The sequence below is a fragment of the Lissotriton helveticus genome, chromosome 5_1, assembly GCF_964261635.1.
Source record: "Lissotriton helveticus chromosome 5_1, aLisHel1.1, whole genome shotgun sequence".
Lineage (NCBI taxonomy): Eukaryota > Metazoa > Chordata > Amphibia > Caudata > Salamandridae > Lissotriton > Lissotriton helveticus.
In genome coordinates, this window is record NC_136065.1 from 1362014082 (window position 1) to 1362037357 (window position 23276).

Here is a 23276-nt window from a genome sequence, read left to right on the forward strand (position 1 = left end):
CGGGAGGGTGGAGGTTAGGAAATGGTACGTGAATCACATATTTGTATCTACCCTTCGTCATGGTTGGAGTTTCACGGTACTTAAATAAGCAACACTATTAGAAGTACATTAGAAAGTATAGAGAAAACCAGTGAATTTGTGTAACAATCCACATCATTACAACAGACCCAAACTTCAACCGATCAGAGACGAGCCCCAGACCACATCTTCCCTGCAGAGCCACCATATCTAAGATTCCGAGCATAAGTGTGAATAAATGAATAATCTTATGAGGTATATTGTGGCAAACCTAAACTGGGAGGTGGGCGGGATGCATGTGAACCTATGAAAAAGGTTTTAATACTGGAGAACCACAGTGTACATATAAGTAGTTTGTTTTTTCTCCAGTATTGAATCTTTCATAGATTCACATGCTTGAATCAGAGTAGCTAGCAGTAATAATTCTTAAATGAAGCCAGCTAGGCGAAGACACTCTTATAAAGGTGTGCAAGTTTAAGGTAAACCAGTTATGTAAAAAAAATGTGCACTGCCATAGCAAACATTTTAAGAGTATAGCATAAACCATGAATATATCACATTACATCTGAAGCAGTTGTTAGTCATAGAAAAACTTGAGAACCTGTACCTTAATGAAACAGGTGACTCAGGACAGCCTGTCCAACTGCAACATCACTTTTCTGTGCCAAATCCAAACAGTAGTGTTTGGTGAAGGTATGTACATTCGGCCATGTTGCTGCTCTGCAGATGTCAGGAAGCGATACTCCAGCAAACAGATGTAGAAGTAGCCATCATTCTTGTGGAGTGCGCTTCAACTTTCGCAGATAGTGGTCTTCCCGCTTTTTCGTGGCAAAAAGTGATAACTGACTGTATCCATTGAGCTACACTGCTCCTTGATAGAGCATAGCCCTTTCTTGGAGGTGCAAAAGAGATAAGCTGATCCACCTTTCTGAAGGTTTATGTTCTATGAATGTAGAATGTTAAGAAACGTTTTACAACAAAAAAGTGCAGAGCCCTTTCTGCAGGAGATAAAAGTTTTTTTTAAAAAATCTTTTTATTAACATTGATCACAGATTCGCAACATACATTGCAGTGTTCAGTCATCTGAAAAAACCTATAGCAGTACATTGCACAATCAAGGGCACATCACACAGCAACAGAGCGTTATCACCCATATCACTCCTCTCCCGCCTCCCCCCCTGCCCCTATATACATCCGCCAGGGGCCCCAGATCCTCCTCCATTTCTTCACGCACCCCCTGGCCTTGTAGACTGTCTCCTCTGCCCTCTGACACCAGTCCAAGTCTCTAAAACACTGGACCCATTGCGGCGCCTCCTGCGCCCCCCAACTCCTGGCTACGTTTCTTTTTGCCACCCCAGCTGCCAAGGCCAGCCAAATTTCGTTGCATCTTGACCAGTCCGTCGGGCCTTTGATCATTAATAAAAACCATTGTGGCTTCACCGGGACCGGCAAACCCACAACTAGCTCCATAGTGCGAGCCACCGTAGTCCAGAACGGAACCACATTTGGACAGTCCCAAAGAATATGAAAGAACGTTCCCTCCTCCTGGCAGCTCCTCGCACACGGGGGGAAAGGATCCAGCCCCATGAGAACAGGTGTGTGCGTGGGTAGTACACCCGGTGCAAGATTTTAAATTGAACCAGTCGGAACCGAACCCGCACCGCAATCTCCCGTGGGCACTGCAGGGCGTCCTGCCAATCATCGTCTTCCAGGCTGCCTATGTCACCCTCCCATTTTGCCCGCAGAGACAGCAGTGGGTCAGGCATGTTCTTAATCAATTTACAGTAGATGGTTGCTGTGGGTTTCTCTAAGATGGGGTCCGGCAGGAGCCTGTCCTCCATGGGCGAGTACTCTGGAATTGATGTCTTCAATGGGATGTGGGCATGCAATGCATGAGAGACGCAGATAATGGTAGTGTTGTGAGTCATGCATTTGGTACTCCTTTTTTAGGTAGTCGAAGGATCTGAGGTGCCCCCCCTTCCAGATATCCCCAAGGTATTCGATTCCAATCAACTTCCAGCCCTTGAAGCCCGTAAGCCTCCTCACCTCCTTCAATTGGTCCCCGAACCAGAGCGGCGTTCTGCCAGTGATAGTGTCCGTCCAACCCAGGAATCTATTGGCGTCTCTCCAGCACTGCAGAACCACCCCTGTATGCGGAGGCAAGTCACCCAGCCGCTTTCGCGAGTATAGGAGAGGAACGCAGTTGCCATCTGGCATGGCGTACCTGTCCACCCTGTAGGCTGGCTCCGAGGCCTCCACGTAGACCCAATCATTAATGACCTGGAGCTGGGACGCCCAATAGTACAGCCTCACATACGGTAGGGCCAGCCCTCCGTCATACACCCCCCTCGTGAGTTTATTAAGCGCGATTCTCGGGTTGCCCCCGTCCCAGAGCAACGTCCGCAAGGCCTGTGATATATGCCTGAACACCCCATAAGGCACCGGGTAAGGGGAGTTCTGCAGGATGTACAGGAGGCGCGGCAACGCCAGCAAATTTCACAGTTAATCTTTATAATTCAGAATGCTAAGCACTTTTTCCAATTTGTAACCGTGATCAGTACTATTTTTTGTTCATTATTAGAATGTCATCCTGAAACAATACTTTTCCATTTTGCCAAAGAGATTGAGGATAAGTCTCTTGAAGACTGCTGCTGCACATGCTAAGTCAAGGTCTTCTAAATTGGAAGCATCTTTCCCAAATTGTAAATGCAGTGTATTTTTGTGGTCATTCTATTGTAGAAAATAATTTCATTATCTTGGACAATGACATCTCATTTATCTTAGGTAATGGAAATTGTCAATTAAGTCACAAAGATTAACACAGAGTCTGATTTTACCACTGGCTTTGTGAGCCACGACTAATGGTGCAATCCACTCAATCAATCAATCATAGTATTTGTATAGCGCGCTACTTACCCGGAAGGGTCTCAAGGCGCTGGGGGAGAGGGGTCTGTTACTGCTCGAACAGCCAGGTCTTGAGTTGCTTCCTGAAGGAGAGATGGTCCTGGGTCAGCCGAAGGTGGATGGGGAGGGAGTTCCAAGTCTTGGCTGTCAGGTAGGAGAAGGATCTTCCTCCGGTGGTGGCTCTGCGGATGCGTGGTACGGTGGCTAGGGCGCGGCTGGTCGATCATAGCTGGCGGGTGGGCGTGTAGAAGGTCAGGCGGTCGTTGAGGTACTTTGGGCCCAGGTCGTGGAGAGCCTTGTGTGCGTGGGTGAGGAGCCTGAACGTGATCCTCTTGCTGACGGGGAGCCAGTGCAGGTCTCTTAGATGGCCGGAGATGTGGCTGTGTCAGGGGATGTCCAGGACGAGTCGTGCGGAGGCGTTCTGGATGTGTTGGAGTCTTTTCTGAAGTTTGGCTGTGGTTCCGGCGTAGAGGGTGTTCCCGTAGTCCAGTCGGCCGTTGACGAGTGCCTGGGTGACGGTCCTCCTGGTCTCGGTGGGGATCCATCTGAAGATCTTACGGAGCATGCGCAGGGTGTTGAAGCATGATGAGGAGACGGCGTTCACTTGTCTGGCCATCGAGAGGGAGGAGTCCAGTATGACGCCCAGGTTGCGTGCGTGGTCCGTTGGCTTGGGAGTGGTGCCCAGGGCAGGGGAAGAAGATTCAATAGGTTCTATTATTACCACTTCTATCCATCATACTAACTCCTTAGACACATCACGTCTGAGTAGCATAGGTACGCTCCTAACCCTATGAATTTTGGGATCAGCATTCTTAAGTAATTAAGTAAACTAATTTCCCAATTAAATGCATTGGGAAATGTATCTACTAACGTTTCCCAGCTGGTTCTGACTAATTTAAAATTAACACTTGTTCCTTACTGAATGGATTTAATACTATGTCTGTACCCCAATATGTCGACTGCTTCCCCACAATAACGTTCTGAAATATCTGCCTCAGAGTTTAGGAATCACTCTTCTCTCAATCATTCTTCCAAATTCTTATGTTTATATAGGTGGAACCCAAATCTGCTACAAAACAAAACGGATAACTCCCCCCTATTTCAATGACACAAAGGCTCATTTCTCAATTTAGTCATGTCGACTATATTTAGAACTACTCTTTCCTAAATGTTCAAAAATTCTCGTCAACCTGAATTATCACTGGATGATTCTGCTTCATCCATCACAACGCACTTGACTTTTTCATAACCTTTCACCTTCATTTTGCAACGATGTGCAAAATGTCAACTCTTCCACAATAGCACATTTCTGTTTTAAATCTGGACACCCTTTACTAGATGCAAAATGGCTGTACCGTCACAGTGCTAGCACTGCAAGGAATCTTTAGTTTTTTCTTTTACTTGTACATGTTTATCAGCTTTCCATTTCTTGCAAGTGGCAGAATGAAAGGTGGAATTCCCATTTAATTCTACCTTTCTAAAGTGGTGGCTAAAGTGAATTTTGGAATTCACTTTAGCCACCATATCGTGATCTACAGTCCCACTGCTTGTTTTAACAGCCTCTAGACACATTCCTGATAATTCTTTTTTCCTTAAAATAGCTGTCACATTCTTCAAATTAGCATCACCATTCACCCACCAATGTTCTTGTATTGCAAGATCATACATGTGAAGGACAACTAGATTCTTGTCAGCTCTTCCTGCAGAGCACCAAACGACAATCTAATGCCAATTTCCTTAAAGATGTAACATATTCATCAACAGTTTCATTGTTTTCTTGAATTCTGTGCAGCAATTTAAAACTTGTGATACCAAAGTATACTTTAAGTGAAAAATAATTATTTAGTCGTGCCAACGCCTCTGTAAAAAATATATTACCATCTACAACTACACCTTCGTTGGTTGACTGACTATATATTCTTAAACCCTCAGGACCTAACACATGTAACAATAACCATTTCTTTCGTTCAGGCATTAAAGTTCCACCCAAGTCAACAGTTGAAATGTATATTAAGAAATATTCTTTCCACTGGAACCATGTTAAAAGGGGTCACCAGGAACACACAAACTCTTCATAAGAATTAAACGTTATCACTGTATTTGTGATAACCAGATTGGACTAGTCCTAAGGTTGGAGGAAGATCATTAGTCTGTTCTTCACCACTGTGAAAAGAACTGAAGTAGTGGACTATTCCTAAGGTTGCCTATAGATCCTTGGTCCATTTTTCACCACTAAGCTGTGATTCTGTAAAAAAAAAAAAAAAAAAAAAAAAAAAAAAAACTCTACAATTGCTTTGAGGTTGCAAGGTGTAGCTCAACACCGAATATTCAACAATGCATAGAGAATAAAGCCTCACCTCAATAAATATATTGGTAACTGTCAGTATATAGTAATCCAAAAGAAATGACTACGATGAAGAACACAGAACGATTAGGATAAAAATCTGTACGATCCTTCTTAACGTGTAAACTGGTCATATGAAAGAACTCGATCCAAAATGGCAGCGACCTGACTGGCGAGCCAACATAGGCATGTCTGAAACTCCCCATCATTCCTTCCTCACCATGACGTACTCAGTGGTCTCGCACTGCGACATTCCTCCTTGCGTGTACAAAGCAGCATTCCAATTGATCGCAAAGTGTCACGTGTGAGACCCAATGACTTCTCAAAAGGAAGAAAAATTAGGCCAGTACAGAACTCATGTGCACTGCTACTTAAGAGTGTCCTTGTTCTTTAGACAACAACTATCCGTTCAGACAAGTATGCAGGTCATAGTTGGCTGTGCGCACAACAGGCTACTATCAAATCTGTGCCCATGTGTGTCCTTCAGTCTGCAGCTGTCCAGCTCAATCTCATCGCCAAAACTGTGTTGTGATCACGTACACAATAGGTAGGTTAAATCATTTATATAATAAATCCGAAACAGACTCCTCCTCTCCACCCCTGCTCACAACTCCCTCATTCCACATTCTCTATTCTCTACCCTTATCCACATTCTACTTCCACACATACACTACAGGCTCTCGGTGCTGGAGGGAACCATCCATCAAAATCCTTTGTCAAGAGCTGCTATCGTCCAGCATCAGCTGAATGCCCACTATCTACAATCGATAATCACCTGCTTTGATGTTTAATGGAGCTGCAGGGCAAAGGATCAGACACTTATACCAGTGCGGCCTTTCAGCCAAGGTGGAGGTAGGGGTGTCTTTTGAAGCTGGCTGACCTTACCACTTCGCAGTACACTGAGTTAAGTGAGAGGCACACAAACCAGGCATAGACTTGGAGGAACACATCCAGTACAGTGGATGGGCCATAGGATCTGCAGCTGCGGCGGTGTGCTGCAGCCCTGAGCCTCTGAGTTGATGCACCTGGAGGCCAGGGAAAGCACAGCCCTCCTGAGGCGGTCTGTGGTCGAGGTTGCTGCAGACGTTTTGGGTCCTGTACCTTTCGGCACCTTTCCCCAACCACCTACCGAGCACAATGCACGTTGCCTCTGCAATGATTCAACGTTCATTTGAGTTAGATGGCTGCCTGAGACCAGAGCAGGGGACACATGGCTGCCCCCCATGCATACCCCTCATGCTAATTTCTACAAAGCGCTGAAATCCTGGCAGGGTGCTTGCATGGTAAGGCCGGTCACTCCAGCTGCTAAATTGTTAATGACTGCTCATTGATGTGATCTTACAACAGCCCGTGTAACTGATCATTATCTACCTTTCTAAATTTCTGCGCCCTTCCCAACAATACGCAGATGCCACTAGATTCTCGAGGTGAGACCAGAGATGCCCCACCCCACCCCTCTTGTACAGTTGGTCTGACAAACTGAGTGCCGTGAGGGGGGGCACAAGTCTCACCTCACATCAACAGGGGAAAAGGCAGCACCCGACAAACCTGGCCTAGATCTCTGGCCATAGTCTCCTGCAAGTTTGGAACATCTGGGGGGCCCTGCAGTGGATACCCACGGAGCCACAGGTCAATTGCTCTAGGCTGAGCCTATATACACACTATAGGCCCATGGATTTTTATTGAGTACCCCATCCTACCTAGTGGTGTCCGATATGGCCAGCCCTCACCCCTCCCTTGGGAGGGGGGGGGGGAAGGGGTGAGGGGAGTTATCAAGCTGTGACTACTTGTTTCAAATCACTCGCCAGCTGTATACACTGCTTCTTGGTGGACCCAACGATTCCCTTTTGAAAGTATTTGACTTCACTCTTACAATCCCCATGAGGATTACATTTTACTGTGATAAAATATTTTCTTTTTAATAAGATCGGCATTGGACAATGCATTGATGGTGTCTGTTTCACTGCTGCGTTCACAGCTCTGAGGTCACCTTCCCCCCTTTCCCCTATACACACAATCGCCCAGAGAAGCCTCAGCATGCTATCGCTAACTTTCGCTAACCTGATTATCAAGTGCAGGATAAAATATGGGTTAACTTGGCCCAGTTTGCAAGCCCAAATAGGGTTCTCTGCATCTTCCAGAGAAGTCACTACCACCACCTATCCTCCAGAAACCATGCTGGAAGATGCCTTCAAGGCTGAAAAGCCGGGCCCTCTGAATTTGTTAAAGAATGTTGTAGACTATGAATCTGAAATCTTCATTATGCTTAGTTTCATTAAAGGTATGAAAATATGAATTGTGGCAGTGCTCCCTACTGAAGGTTCAGCGAAGTCTGGCATAGTACCAACATTGTTAGTTATCTATTTCCACCCATCTAGTGTGGTCTTTAGCTATGGAATAGGTCTAAATTCTTACGCTACATTCTTTAATTGAAGCTAGAAATACATTCCATTGCCTATCTGTGTCTTGGTTACCAAGTCTTCACTTAGAAGTATTCAAACCTCGTAAAGCAGTCTATTTAGATGAAGAGGTGTGCCTCATTTTGTACATGGAATACTGATTCTCAGAGAACAAGGATTTTCCACAACGTTCAGCTATATTGATGTTTTGCCATGTTGGAAAGTGGTTAATGACTGTCCCTGATGAAGGGAATTATCATTATATACAACATGATGGCGGGTTTCAACTATAGCTCATGGATTTTGTTTCTTTCCTTCTAGGTGAGTGGCTGATTTTATTTATATGAAAAGTTTTACATAGCGCTGGCTAGACCCGGAAGTATCAGAGCGCTTTACATGAGGACAAGCATGTTTCAGAGCATAGTTACAGGTTACATAGTTACACAGTTTCAGAGCATAGTTACAAGTTGCTGGAGCTTAGTTACATGCGTTAAAAAATATACGCAAGGTAAAAAGCAGGTAAGGGGAGAGATTCAGGGGAGAGGGGATAGGAGTAGGGGAGGTAGACAAAGAATGAAAGCGGGAAAGAGGGGGGGAGGGGTGAAAGAAACACAACGGGAGACTACGAAAAAACGTGTCCAACGACCGGTGTGCTGTGATCCCAGTGGAAATGGTGTCACTCCCACACCTCCGCTGTGTGTGGCTCCCTTTACACTGTGGACTCTCTCAGAGGGGTCTTTGAGACTCCAGGGTATACATACTGGATCCCTCCCCAACAAGGGGAGAGGGAGTGCTTTGGCAAGGGGCGCCATTCCCACACCTCCGCTGTGTGTGGCTACCTTGATGCTGTGGACTCTCTCAGAGGGGGCTCAGACTCCAGGGTATAAAAGTTGGATCCCTCCCCAACAAGGGAAGAAGGAGTGCTTTGGTAAAGGGCACATGGTTACAATAGTTGCAAAAGTCCAAGACAGAAGAAACAAGTTCCCAGGAGAGGAAAGAGGGAGGGTGGTGGATCAGCAGTGGGAGGGGAAAAAACCTCGTGGGGGCCCAAGAAGGTAAACGGTCCCCACACTTAGATGGGGTCTCAGTCATAAATTGAGTCTGGACGCCATTTTAGAGTCAGGCAAGTCCCAGGTAGCTGGGCACAGTGATTCCAAGGCACAATGGCTGCTATTTTAGGATCAGGCAGGGTATCTCCAGAGGCACACACACTCAATGTCAGGGGGGCCCTCGGCGTCAGTGGGAGTCCCCAACCACCAACATCAGAAGTCTCCAACAGTTGCGCCCCGCAGGGGCTATGCATTGACTGCTACGGGCAGGCAGTTGCACTGGTTGTCATCACGCTGCAATATCCACTGGGTAGATGGGAGTCTTGTCTCTTATTACAGTGTGTAGGTTTTCTATATGCTGTTTACGGCTTAGGTTTTCAGTCACCACAGTAGAAGGTGCGAGCAGCCAGGCACCCTCAGCCAGCGTGCAGATTCCAGGTGCGCAGCTGCTTGCACCCTCACACTGACCCACCGCTGCTTGCGCCCTCAAGCAGAGCCGCCGCTTGCAGGACGCGGCACTGGCGTGCAGACCTACGTATGAGGATCATGGTCTCCTGCTTCTCCCGGCACATGGGCGCTGAGCGCGCTCTTCTGGTCCATACGGGGGGGACACCAGGTGTCTCCTACCCAGGCGCTCATGTCCATGCGCGCCTCTCCCACCTCCCAATCCTCGGGTCCCTCAATTCCCCACTGGCAGTGCGTCTGAGTACGGGTAATCCTTCTCTGGAGACAAGGTAATCTCTCTTGGATAGCACAAGGCGCCGGACTCCGCTGAGGTGCTATGCCTGGGTCCCCAATTTCCACTGCTCCGTCAGGCTCTGCGCTCCCCTTCAAAGTCGACTTCAAGCTATTCTTGCCAAAAGGGTGTTGGGTGTGCCTTTTTTTCCTGAGCTCCCGCTGTATCACGTCTTGTGAAAGTTAAGACAAACTATTTGATTATTTCTGCATTAGTTTTCTTCTTACAACCTTAGTGTCTGATTGAGATCAAAATCAAGAGGATCAAGAGAAAGGCAAACCCTCAATTCTTTACGGAGCATCTAAACTACACATAAAAGACATAGCCAAGATGAAAAGAGTTAGGAGATGACATTACAGCAATGTGCTGAAAGTTCTACCACATTCAGCACTATGGTAATTTAGTTTCTGAAAACTAGTCATTTATTCATGACCGCCAGTAAGCCTCAGTTCTAGTCTTTGGACCTATTATAGGGCAAATACTTGAAAGATTCCCACAAAAATCACAAGGTTTGTGCCGGGAAACATCCTTTATTACGAAGCAGGAATCACACAGTACCTTCATAACGCTGGCAATAAAACTAATGCATTGTTACCATGCATTTGTTAATACACAAATCCTTGCAATGACTTGCTTTAAGGGACGCTTTGCTGGAGTAGTGTTGGATATTAAGTCCAACATCTTCCCTACTGTTGCGCACACTGGAGTTGGAATAGTAAATACTATTCCAAAGTCCAGCGCCCCCCCTAAGGCAAGTCGTCTTAATGACTTGCGTGCTAAAGGAACGAGTTGTAACAACGTTTTTGTTCTAATGCCAGCGTTGTAACAGCATGCATGCTAAACACATGCATGATTCAGTCATACAACAATTGTGCCACACTAAATTCAAAGATATATGCATGCAGTACACTATAAGGTTGTGGACCTGCTGATAGGTCAGGTGGGTCAACAAAATGGTGGGACAATACTGTGAAAGGCTGCTTCTAATTCTAGAGGCATATATTTTGTGTTGGCTCATATGAATTAGCTGAATCAGGTCATAAATGGCTCCTTTGTAGGAACTAAAAAGCTCAGTACCAAAGAAATGCAGGATCTTAAAGTTGTTGTAAAGTGCAGACTTTCAACTATAATCAAGGTGTGAAATGCCTGTAGAAATATTGACTTTTTATGATGTGATAAAAAGTAAGAAGGCTATTTGTAGGCACAAGAATGAATGTGACTGCTCAAATTAGAGTCAGTACCTGTACTGTGGCACCATTTGTGGGTTACTTATCTTCGAGGCCTAAATTGTCAAGGGAAACCTTGACGTCTTGGACTCATGTGGAATTAATACCCACCTGGTGGAATGGAGTATCTTCCTAAATCTAAAACTCAGGACATTCCATCAAGGAGAGCTAAAGGGGTGTGGAACTGGGAGGGAAGGAACAAGATCCGGTTTAACTGAAACACTTTGTAAACTCTTTTAGTGCTATTTTGATTTCAAACCTTGAATTCTAGTGCCTTTCTCTTATGTGAAGCATGATCTAATTTTCAATGTCCGGAATGTAGCACCTACCATGCGACAGCATGCATTTGGTCAACTGTTCCGATCAAATGAATAGTAGAGATTATTTGTTGAATTTAGGGTTATGTACAAATCTGGCAGAATAAAACAAGTCTGAATGTGGCTTTGAAACAAGAAGCAAACAGAAAGTAAAAAAGATGTTAATTATTTTAGAACAAAAAACTGTATAGATAGAACCACTAGATGGCTCAATACTTAAAACTTGATTATATAATTATAGATTCAGGCTGCAACAAGTGACTCACAAGTACTGTCAGCTTTCCCTATGCAAGTCGAAAGTGACTAGGTAGAGGTTAGTCACAAAATACCAGTGCTGACACAGAAGACACCTGAAGTTGCCAACTTCTTACTTTCAAAGCAGTACAGATAGACCTCAAGTGATCTTGCACAAGTTTACCACAAGCCGACAAGCGAAGAAGTTGCAGACCAGTAAATAAATGGTTTTGTTGCTAACTTACGGAAAAACATCCTTCCCGAGACCATCTAGATCTCACCAAGTTCTATAAATAGACAAATCTAATGTGATAAATACAAAAGAATTTGGCCAACATTCAGTAAACTTGGGTGAAAAGGAAATGTAACCCGTGGTTTAGTTGCATGTGGAGGCCTCTCTAGAATCGATAACTTTAAGTAAAGATTTGTTTTACTATTTTCTCAGTCTCTCGAATCACTTCTGAGAAATTCCAGTCCACACCTGTTTACCAAACTGCTTACAATATGTGATGCTTGAGGGCATTTGTTTATGTGCAGATATCTTTAGATCTTTAGATTGTACCACTGAATCAAAACAAGGTTGAGATCTGGGCTTGGAATTGGCCATTCCAAAATTCAGATGTTATAATTTCCAACCATTCAGTCACAGATTTACTGGTGTGTATCCACCTGTTTCGTTCTCCACTTTCAGCTAAGCCTTAGCTATTGAACATATAGATTGAACTTACGCCGCATCATAAACGAAACCTTTGAAGCTGGCATCTTCCCCGACGACTGGAAGCGGGCTGAGGTCAAGCCCCTAACCAAGAAACCCTTGGCCGACCCGACAGACCTGAAAAACTACCAGCCCATATCTCTCCTTCCCTTCGCAGCCAAAGTCTCTGATAAATTAGTCAACACACAACTAACCACCTTCATTGAAGAGAACGCCATACTTGACTCTTCCTAATCCGGATACCGCAGCAATCACAGCACCGAGACAGTCGTCCTCACCGCCACCAACAACATCTGCATGCTACTCTACCAGGGACACCCCGCAGCCTTCATCCTGCTAGACCTCTCTGTGGCCTTCGAAACCGCCTCAACCGTATTCTTGCAACAAGACTCCACAACACTTTCATACAAGGACTCACCCTCGACTGGATCCGCTCCTTCCTCACTGGCAGAACCCAACGGATCAGACTCCCACACCCTTCCTCTCCGAGCCCACAGAGATCAGCTGCGGGGTACCCCATGGATCCTCGCTCAGCCCCACACTCTTCAACATCTACGCGGCCCCCCTCACCACCATCGTCATACCACATGGGCTCAGCATAGTAACCTACGCTGACGACACCCAGCTTATCCTCTCCCTCACGAACAACCCAGAAGATACTAAACTCAGCTTCCAAGAAGGAATGAAGGAAGTCGCTGCCTAGATGAGCGACAGCTGCCTAAAACTGAACTCGGAGAAGACGGAGGTCCTCGTTCTTGGACCAAAACCTGCGAGACCTCCACTGGCTCCCCGTCAGATAGAGAGTAACCTTCAAGCTACTCACCAATGCCTAAAAATCCCTCCACGACATCGAACCCAAATACCTCAACGATAGAATCTCTTTCCACGCACCCAAAAGAAACCTCCGCTCCGCCGACCTCACACTAGCAGAAACCCTGCACATCCGCAGAACCAGAGCATGAGGAAGAGCCTTCTACGTCGAAGCCAAGGCCTGGAAGAGCTCCCAGTCAACATCAGAGGCTCCCCTACTCTGCACAGCTTCAAGAAGAGCCTCAAGACCTGGCTCTTCGGCTGACCGCAGATGCAACCCCTCCCCTTGAGATCCTCATGGGCGAGTAGCGCACTTTATAAATCCCCTGATTGAACTTGTTCAGTATTTTCCCCAATGGCAGATTTGTGTCCTTTAACATTTACTATATTGGCAGAGATCTGTGCATCTATGGATGTGACTTTGGTACTTTTGCAATTTCTAAGAGCACCAAATAGCGTGATGTTGGGGTGAATTTGCTGAGACAACCACTCCTGAGTCGATTGACAATGCTATAGAACTTTTCTCATTTCTGAATAATCTTTCTAATAACTGAATCATAGGGTTCATAATGGCTGGAAATGGCTTTACAGCCATTCCCAGACTGATCGTAGCAATGATTCTCTATCTGTGAAATCACCGCTATCGTTTGACCAAGGCATATGTTACCACAAACCTGAATGCTTCAGGCCAAGTAGGTGGTAGCACTTCCTAATGCATACGTGTTTAGTAGCACTTGATTTTAATGGTCTTAAATAATATGAAAGTAACAAGGGTGCATTTACACACAAGTCTTTTACATTTGACTGATGTTTTAGTTTAATGAATGAAAGTGAAATCTATCAGTTATTTGTCGCATGAGGTTACATTTACCTATGGTTAGGAATTGCGGAGGCCCACGTGAACGTTTTACAGGCTAGCCAAGAGTCTGCGAAAAAGAACTTTGAGAAAAGGCTCTGCAAGAAATCTTAAAATGGAGAAGATATAATCTTTCCTAGCTAAACAATGTGGGGTTCCTGCATAGAACCCAGAGTGGTCCAGTTCCTAGTGTTCAGACAGATGTTTAATGCTATTGATTTAAAGATATGCACATTAGTCAGAAAAAGGTCTTTGACCTAATTGTGAAGTGAGGAGAAGCTGCCAAGTTATCAGGAAATTATGTAGTAGTAGTTTCAAAATGCCTCTGGAGGGAACCTGAGATTTCTTTAGGAGGATCTGCCAAGAACTGGATAGTTTACAATTCCTGGTCAAATTATTATCATCCGAGATGTACAAACCAAAATTATGTAGGAAGGCATAACTGAGGACCCACATAGATCATGCATGACCTGGTCCCCAATCTCTATTACTCCGCTTGTGTGCATGCAGCAGAGTAAAGGAACCCCTACTTTATGGTACATCTCAAACCTACAGCAAAACTAAGGTATTGCCAGATGCTTTTGAAGGGGTAAGAAAGCAGAATCCTTGAAGGTCTACAGTTGCTAACCACTTATGCAACACCTCCACATTTTTTGCTTCAGTGCCCACGTTAATGTGTCCAAAATGCAATGCTGTCTGGTCTAATAGGTCTAAGATAGGCCTGATGTCTTCTCCACCAGGTTTTTGAGGGGCAAACCTCAAGTTCTTCTCTTATCTAAAACCAATGCATAGCTTTCAAGAGCAAGGACTTCTGACTGGGAATGGAAGGAAGAATAAAGGACTTTTCTAAGACTATTTTCAAAACCCATTGGTTGTCTGACATGGGAAATATCCACCTCCTCCCCATTTGTTCACCGCTTACCTCCCTTCAACCTTTATTACATGATGACTGGAATGGATGTGTGCTATACAAACGGGTCGGAGGGATTTTTGGGGATACTTAAATGGCATATGTCCGAGTCTGAATCATCTGTAATTCCTGAGGAAAGCACTGTTACCAGAGTACTGCTTCAAATTTGAAGTCTATCAAGTCTTAATAATATTGAAAAGGCTGGTAGGTATGCTTTCGCTGATTGAAATTACAGAGCTTAAGAAACTAGCCATCACACCACCAGATTTACATTTTCCCAGACATTTTTGGAGCAAACTGAACTTTGTTCTATAAGGACAACTATCATTTACTCTGTTACAATGATGGCCTGAACAAGGTATATCTGTGCCTATACAGCAAACAAAAAAGTGTGCAGGCTGTACATTTAAGTCTTCATTAACCATTTGGGACTGTACAGCAGCCTGTTTACCTTCTAATGTCCAGCAGATCAATTCCTCAGCTGCTTTTAGACAATGTCATCTTATACATGGTTCAATCTTATTAGAAATTCTAACAGGATCAGACAAGAATTTAACTGACTCATAGAAATAATTGTGTTTTGATAACTTCTATTCCAATAGTTTCCCCATATGTTTGCTTCACTGACCAGAACTGAAGACACCATAGGCTCTAGATCTAACTCACCTGCTTAATGCTACCCTAACTAGGAAGGAAAATGCCTCAAGACATATAATCAACACATGAGGTTACTTTTTCAGGGTGAAATATTTGGCATTCAGGGTTTTGGATGCCCCAGGCTCAGAGTGTGTGAGAGAGAATGTGGTGTGTGAGTGTGTGGTGGGTGTGTTCGTTGTGTGGGTGTGTTCATGTGGACAGTGGCTGTAATAACTTATTGCTCAATTGCCAAAAGGGAATATGACAAAGGTGAGTTGGCAAATCTGGAGAATAATCTTGTATCAGCAGACCTAGAGGGGAGAACCAAATCAAGAACAGGCATTGCCATTTCCATGACTCCATCAAATAGGTTTGTCTAGTGTAGTTGATCATCACCATATGATTAAGAATCCATATCTACTTTGGACTTTATAGGTGGTGCTTCCTTTTGAACAGCAGTTTTTAGGTCGAGCCTAGAGCCAGTGGGCATGCGCTGCTCTGCGAGACTTGTTGTGGTGAAGTAGCGAATAGAAACCCCACCCACTCACCGCCCATATTGGCCATGGGCTTGTGTCGTCTGTCCTAAATGATGGTTTCGGATTTGGAAATGGGCTTGCTAGTCCCTCCTTAGTACCGCCTCCTTCATTTGTCACCTCCAATGGCCACTGGCCCCTTTCCTTCGGTTGTTACACCGTGCGTGTTATTTAAACTGAGCACTATTTCCTTTAATGAGGCTCTCCTACTGCAGGCACAACATGCTTTGGTGCCTTCTTTACCCCCCCCGCCCTCCCTCCCGTTGTCCGTGCCTTCTGTCCACCCACCCTCCGATTGTCCGCGATGCCAACCATTTGCAATGCAATAGGTCTCGTGTAAATGGGAGACCTATTGCATTTCGAATGCTTTTTTTTAATACCTGTTCTATTTTTTTTTTAATCCGTAAAGAAAAGTGGACATGTCTGCTTCCACTTGCGAATCAAGTGCTTGCCGACCTATACCAACCAAAGTTTTTTACCTGAAAGACCTGTCTCCGCTGCCAGACTTACAGCTCTATGTTAGGAGGGACTCTCTCCTCTATGACTCCAGGAGGTAAATAAGTATTTCTGATAACTAAAGTTGAAAAATAGTTAGGGATCGGTGGAAATTTACTGTTCAAGTAGAGCACGAGCTGCACACAACTGTACGTTAAGCTGAGCACGAATGCGTTGCATATTGATACTGAACAGGGCCGTGGGCTATTCCATAGGCAGCATGCAGGGCTGACTTCCTTCCCTGCAAAAGCCCACACTTAGCTGTCGCCATTCACATTCTCTACCGGCTTTCCCCCACCCCTCCACACGATTTTCCGCCCTTGCACACATGCTCGCGCAACCCTAGCTCCTTACACCTTCACCCCGCGACCATCGTCCAATCTGGTGCTAGCGCTGCCACTGCACGTGTTCCCACGAACTACGCATCGTCTCCTGCACATGCTCTTGCGCTTATTCCTTGCAATCATTCTCACAATCTACCAGCTCCTCTGCCCACACTTTCTCTCCTGTGAGATGTGTCGCCTCCCTCTTCCAACAGAAACGGAGTTTCGCAGCTGCTAAGGCAGGAAGAGGTGGAAGAAAAGGGCTCTGGAGCTCCCGGGGTGCGGTACTATATACCTCCAGACGTGCATTGTGTGTCTGTATGGATGTTAATTAGCACCAGGGCACTCGTTTGTGTTAGCACTTGCAGCAGCCAACATGCGCCCCATCCAATGTACCCCTTCATTGTCTTGTCAACCGAGGTGCCCCTACCCCATTCGTTCATTATCTGTGCTTGCTTGTGTAAATGGGGCCCCAAACTTGCATTTATTCATTGCCGGAACGGAAAGGCACAGGAGACGTGTTCCTTCTAAGAGACAGGTTCATTCATGTTCATGGGTATTTTATTTCTCTGTCCTGTCCTCGGTCCTAGCTCAAAATCCAAGCAGCTTTGCTCAAGGAAATTAATCCTCAGCACATATGTATTTGTAGTTTGCAACAATGAGTAACCTGCCATAGCAATGTATGTTGTTTTTGGGCAATGAAGTTTTTCCTAGGCTTGGGAAGTATATGTAATTATTACCTGAATCTTTAAGACTAGCCGAAAAATTATTTTTCTCTCTCACTTCACTAGCACAAATGTTTTATGGGGGCGATTCCAAGCCCTTTTGCCCGGTAACAGCACTACTGAGGAGACAAACTAGGCATTTTCTCAAATATTGCAAGTGTTCCTGTAAAAGCAAATGTAGGTCATTTTATTAAAGAAATTATTTTGAAAATGGACCACTTTGTGCTATTTTAATTTTTGTTTCTTGTTTTACATGTAATAAATGTGCACGTCAATGCAAGCAGCAGCGTTCTCTGAATATTCTAATTAACAGCACTCTGGTGCCTTTGAGAGGTGGTTGTGCATATACATAATACACAGTGGGGCCTATCTACAAAGCCACTTTGGAGCACATACAGTAGGATTCCAGTAATTCTCTTTTACATACTATCACATGCTTCTGTGAATTGGCTTCTATCATCTAAAATGTGAACCTTCAGGGAATATTCGTATAGAATATCCTAGAATAGAAAGGACTGTGTCGAATAGGAACTGCGACTAATAGGAAGTTACATGTTCTGGGGCAGATGAAAGAGTACATACCAGAGTACTCCTTACTGTACTTAAAAATATTTTTGTCCTCAGTGTATCTGAAATAGTAGAACTACTATTCTGGCGAGTAACTACATCATCGGATACTGTTTCCTATATATCAAGCACTTGATATAAGCCTCTACCAAGCATGATCGAAAACAGGTTTCGTGTGAAGCCCGTTCACTAGTCTCTGCTTAACCACTTCGACGCTGAGCTCGTCATGAGTTGCGCCGCTCGCACGCTGATGACGAGCTGAGCTCGTCATGTAACGCGGCTTTTTTCAAAACGCAGAGGGAAAACTGCTAGCGCGCATGCGGTTAACATACAAGCAGTAAAAGCCCGGCAAACCTAAGGATCTCTTTTTCGCAGAGGCGCAGAACTTTATGTAATATGGTCCGACGTTTAGGAAATACCGCAGGTGGGCGCAATCTTCCAATGGAAGATTAAAGTGAAAACAAAGAAAGCTTTTAAATAACATGTTTAGCATCCAGCGGATAGACTTGAAAGAACATGGGCGTTTTGTGCATTGTTTAATGGAGCACAACGTTGTATGTAATTAAAGTTTTGGTTACACAGATATAAAAATGCTTTAATGAATACGTCAGTAATTTGTGAGCTGCAATGAATGCTTTCATAAAATGGGAATGTGTCATGCAGAAAAGGAGGAAAAGAGAAACACCCACAACCACCCACCACCACCACCACACCCACATAATATAAATATATATATATATATATATATATATATATATATATATATATATATATATATATATATATATATATATACACACATACATACATACATATATATATATACATATATATATACATATATACATACACACACACACACATATCTCCAAACAGGCATTCCATTAGTAGAAATAGACTTACTCGAACACTTGGGTTGCTCGTGCACGAAAATGTATTGTGGCAGGAAACAACACGTTTCACCTATCGGCTTGATCACGTTTCAGCCGTTATACCAAATGTGTGTCCTTTTAATCCATTATTCAAAATAAAAATAGGACTAATCACCCTCTGTGTATACAAACAGTAAACGATCATGACGGCCATTAGTAACAAGTTAAATATACATAGTAAAATATAAATTTCTCACTTATACATCCATAATATAAGGTCTTTAGAGTTTTAAATCTATGCCCCTACAAATATTGGAAATATCACGTAAAGTTACGTAAACTCAGACCATATTTCAAAATTTGTATAAATGTGCCGAAAAATCATACGTACTGCGCAAATAATATCTCATTAGTATAATATGTAACAGTTTTCTTATCTACAGATTGTAGGATCTCTGTTGAATGAGTGCTTGTAAATAAACTCAAAAAAGTTTCCATATTCAAACCCACATAATAAATATTCACAGAGCAATACATTGTATACAGGCAAAGCGGAATTGCGAGTTGTACCAGCATGAGCAATTTTATCGAGGAGTCCATGCCCAAGTGGGCATTTATACAACGATTATTCATTTGTATTACTTGATAATCAGTCAAATACTCAATAAAGTTCTCGTTTTCACCAGTCCAGTACTGCAGCAATATCAGGAAAAACAGCCTGACTTATAGATCTTCCATGTCTAATTGGGCATTATTGCCCTAGATCCATAAAATATCAGTAATATTTAATCAACAAGCGCTATGTTTCACATTTCGGGTCTTCAACCAAAGTAAACAAGTTCTAATCCCATGCCATGATCCAACCGATTCCATAAAATACCTAGAAAAAGTTAAGTATAAAATCAGACACCTGAAAAGCCAACTGCAGAAAACTACTATATATTCACATTGTATAATTTCATTCAGCAAGGTGCACAGCCAGTTCTTCATTTGAGTTCAACCCATTCGGAGTCATACATTCAAAATCAATTATATATCTTGACTCCATTTTACGCAATACCAATTCTCTGTTGCCTGTGTTCAGCTTAAGGTGGCTATCCTCCATCCATTCGTTGACGGCCTTCATTCCCTGGTGGAGGTGGATTTGGCAGTGAGGGGTCCTTGGTGAGGGAGAGGATCAGTTGCTCGGCGTAGGAGATTATTTTAAGGTCGTGATGTCGGGCAATGCATGCGCAGGGCATCATGCAGACGTTGAACAGTGTCGGGCTGAGGGGGGTCCCTGCGGGCCGCCGCAGAAGATCTCAGAGGCTTCGGAACGGGAGAGGCGGACTCTCTGAGTTCTGCCGAAGAGGAAGGAGGTCCAGTCGATGGCCTGGTCTCGGATCCCTGAGTCATGGAGACGTGTACGTAGGCTGCGGTGCCAGACAGTGTCGAAGGCGGCGGAGAGGTCCAGAAGGATGAGGGCCGCCGTCTCACCGTTGTCCAGTAGGATCCTGATGTTGTCTGTGGCAGCAATGAGGGCGGTCTAGGTGCTGTGGTTGCTGCGGAATCCTGACTGGGAGGAGTCCAGGATGCCGTTGTCTTCGAGGTAGCGGGCGAGCTGGATGTTGACTGTCTTCTCAATGACCTTAGCTGGGAACGGAAGCAGGGAGATGGGCTGGAAAGTTTTTTAGTTCACTCTGGTCCGCCTTGGGTTTCTTCAGTAGTAGATCTCAGTGTGTTTCCAGCTCTCAGGGAAGGTTGCGGTCTCGAAGGAGAGGTTGATGATGTTGCGCAGGTGGGGTGCGATGGAGCTGCTGGCTTTGTTGAAAATGTGGTGTGGAAAAGGGTCAGACGGGGAGCCGGAGCGGATTGTGCCCATGGTCTTGATTGTGTCCTTGATGCTCTCGTTGGCCCAGGTTGTCAGGGGGTCGTGGTCGGTGGGGTGTGGTGGGTCCGGCGTGTTGGGGCCTGTTAGGGTCTTCCGGGGGTTGAAGCTCTAGTGGATGTCTGCAATCTTGCTGTGGAAGAAGGTGGCAAGGGATTCACACAGGGCATGTGACAGCGGGATGTCGGTGTTGGAGCTGGGGTTGGCGAGTTCCTTCACGACGTTGAGGAGCTCCTTGCTGTTGTGTGCGTTGTTGTCGAGGCGGTCTTTGAAGAAGGTTCTCTTGGCGGTCCTGACGAGGTGGTGGTGGTTGCGGATTATTATTATTATTTGACATTTGTAGAGTGCACTGTAATCCTACGGGCATCCTGGCACTAAGAGATTCATCAGAAGAGACTATCAGCTGTGAGAAAATAGAAGTCATACCAGCATGAGACATCTTACTACTGCATCTGGGGGTTATACCCTAGGAGAGAGCCAGGTCTTGATTTTCTTACGGAACAGCAGCAGACTTTGTGGGCTGCGCGGCTGCTCGGCGACTTCTCGCTGTGCCATATGTTCTCCAACTTCCGGCAGGTGCGCTCTGAAACTAGGAGTTCCGGGATGAACCAGTTGGCTCTCTTGCTGGTGTCTTTGAGGATTTGTTTTTTCAGCGAGGCTAAGGTGTGGCGCAGCCATCCATCCATCCATCATCTGAGGGTGTGCGCAGCATCGTCTGGGTTGGTCGGTGGGTTGAATGCGAGGTTTGTCTGTAGTTGTACTTCGGTAATTTTGCCCAGGCAGCGACAGTGATCTGTAGGGTGCGGTGATGTCCGACAGATTTCCGAAAGGTGAAGTGGATGCAGTGGTGGTTGGTCCTGGTGGGCTCGGAGACGTGGCTGAGGGAGACATGGGGGCTTGAGGAGAAGATGGCGTGGAGCGTGTGTCCAGCGATGTGGGTCGACGTCGTGACGAGCTGTTCTAGTCCGAGGTTAGCGAGGTTGTCTATCAGTGTGGAGGAGTTGCTGTCATTGTTGTTCTCCAGATGGAAGTTCAGGTCTCCGAGGAGGATGTAGTTGGTGGAGGTCAGTGCGTGCGTGCTGATTAAGTCGGCGATAGCGTTGCAGAATTGTGGTCGGGTCCGGGTGGTCTGTAAAAGAGGGTGCCTCTTAGGGTGGTCTTGGGGTCCGTGTAGATCTGGAAGTGCATGTGTTCGGCAGTGCTGAGAGTGTCGGTGTTTGTTGAGACCCTTATGGTCTTCTTGTGGACAATGGCGATTCCTCCTCAGACTCCGTTGGTGCGGTCTCTGCGGGCGATCCTGTATCCGTCGGGGATGGCTATGGCGATGTCTGGAGAGGAAGCTTCGTTCATCCAGGTCTCGGTCAGGAAGGCGACGTCTGGTGATGTGGTGTCGAGTAGGTCCCAGAGCTCAACGGCATGTTTGCGTGCGGAGCGGGTGTTGATAGGGATGCATTGGAGCTGGTTATGTTCTGTCGTGGCGGGAGTCTCTGCATTTTCGATGCAGGAGAAGCTGCAGTTCTGGCAGGCGAAGGGACCGTGGGTGCGCTTCAGGGTGGCCCTGCAGCAGGTGAGGGTCCCTCCTGGGTTGAGAGCGATCAGGGTGCTAGCGTCTTATCGGAAGCGGTCTTCATGGCTGGTGCGGGGGCCAGGGGTTCTGGCGATGGGCGCGGTCAGGCGCAGATGGGCTTTCCTTAAGCATGCCAGCGGGCGCGATTTTAAGGGGAGGGAGGAGCAGCTGGGAGGCAGGTGGCAGCGAATGGGCGCGGGTCTCTCTATATATATATATATATATATATATATATATATATATATATATATATATATATATATATATATATATATTCACTGAAAAAACCATAGGTTATAGACCATATATAGTTAGGAATTAGCATTTAAAAAACCTTATTTTACTCACACAAAACCATTGAAATTCCATATATAGTTAATATCGTGCACCCGCAATCCACTGCTGATCATGTCACATATTACATCATTCATGACATGGTCAGTGACATCACTGATGACATCACTGATGACATCTCAAATGACATCACTGATGACAACATCCAGTGACTGTATTTTTCTGTAAAGTTAAAATATGTCTTGAGTGGATGTATAAGTGTCTGGATGAAGGATTTAGTAGGTGCATGACTGACTGTATGAGTGAGTGATTAAATGTGTCTCACTGAATGCATGGGTTAGTGACTAAACTGTCTTAATTTGTGCATCATTATGTCTGTTGTTCTGTAAACTGCTGCATGTGTTGATCATTAGCTATACGAGAGGCTATATGTGTTATTAATTGGTTGCCCAAGTATTTCTATGGGAGATTGAGTTTGTGTGGGGGTGGCTGGAAGGTGTGAGACTCTATGCATAGATGTGTGAGCAGTTTATTCACTAGGTGTATGAGTTCAAGAGTGCATGTGGAAACAGCTACATGGGCAGTTGACTGTGTGCATGAGTGTATTGATGAGTGAATGGATATCTCAATGCTACATGTCATAGTAAGTACATATGTAAAACACAGTACATGTGAGAGTTGGCATATATAAATAACTGTGCATGAGAGCCACTGAATGAGTGAGTGGTTGTATCGATCATTGTGAACTTGTATCAGGGATTGTATAAGAGAGTAAATATGTGTTAGTATATGTTTCAATAAGTAAGGTGTGTTTAACTGTATAGTTGAAGAAATGGAGGTGAGATTGTTTCTTTGCATGACTGACTGGGTGTGTGAGTA

At 45.0% G+C, this 23276-nt stretch overlaps 1 protein-coding gene across 2 annotated transcripts in view; it reads right to left on the reverse strand.

Moving 5' to 3' along the window:
* NUDT3 (nudix hydrolase 3) overlaps window positions 1-23276 on the reverse strand; it is a 351126-nt gene that overhangs the window by 104455 nt on the left and 223395 nt on the right. The gene's annotated exons all lie outside the window — the stretch shown is intronic.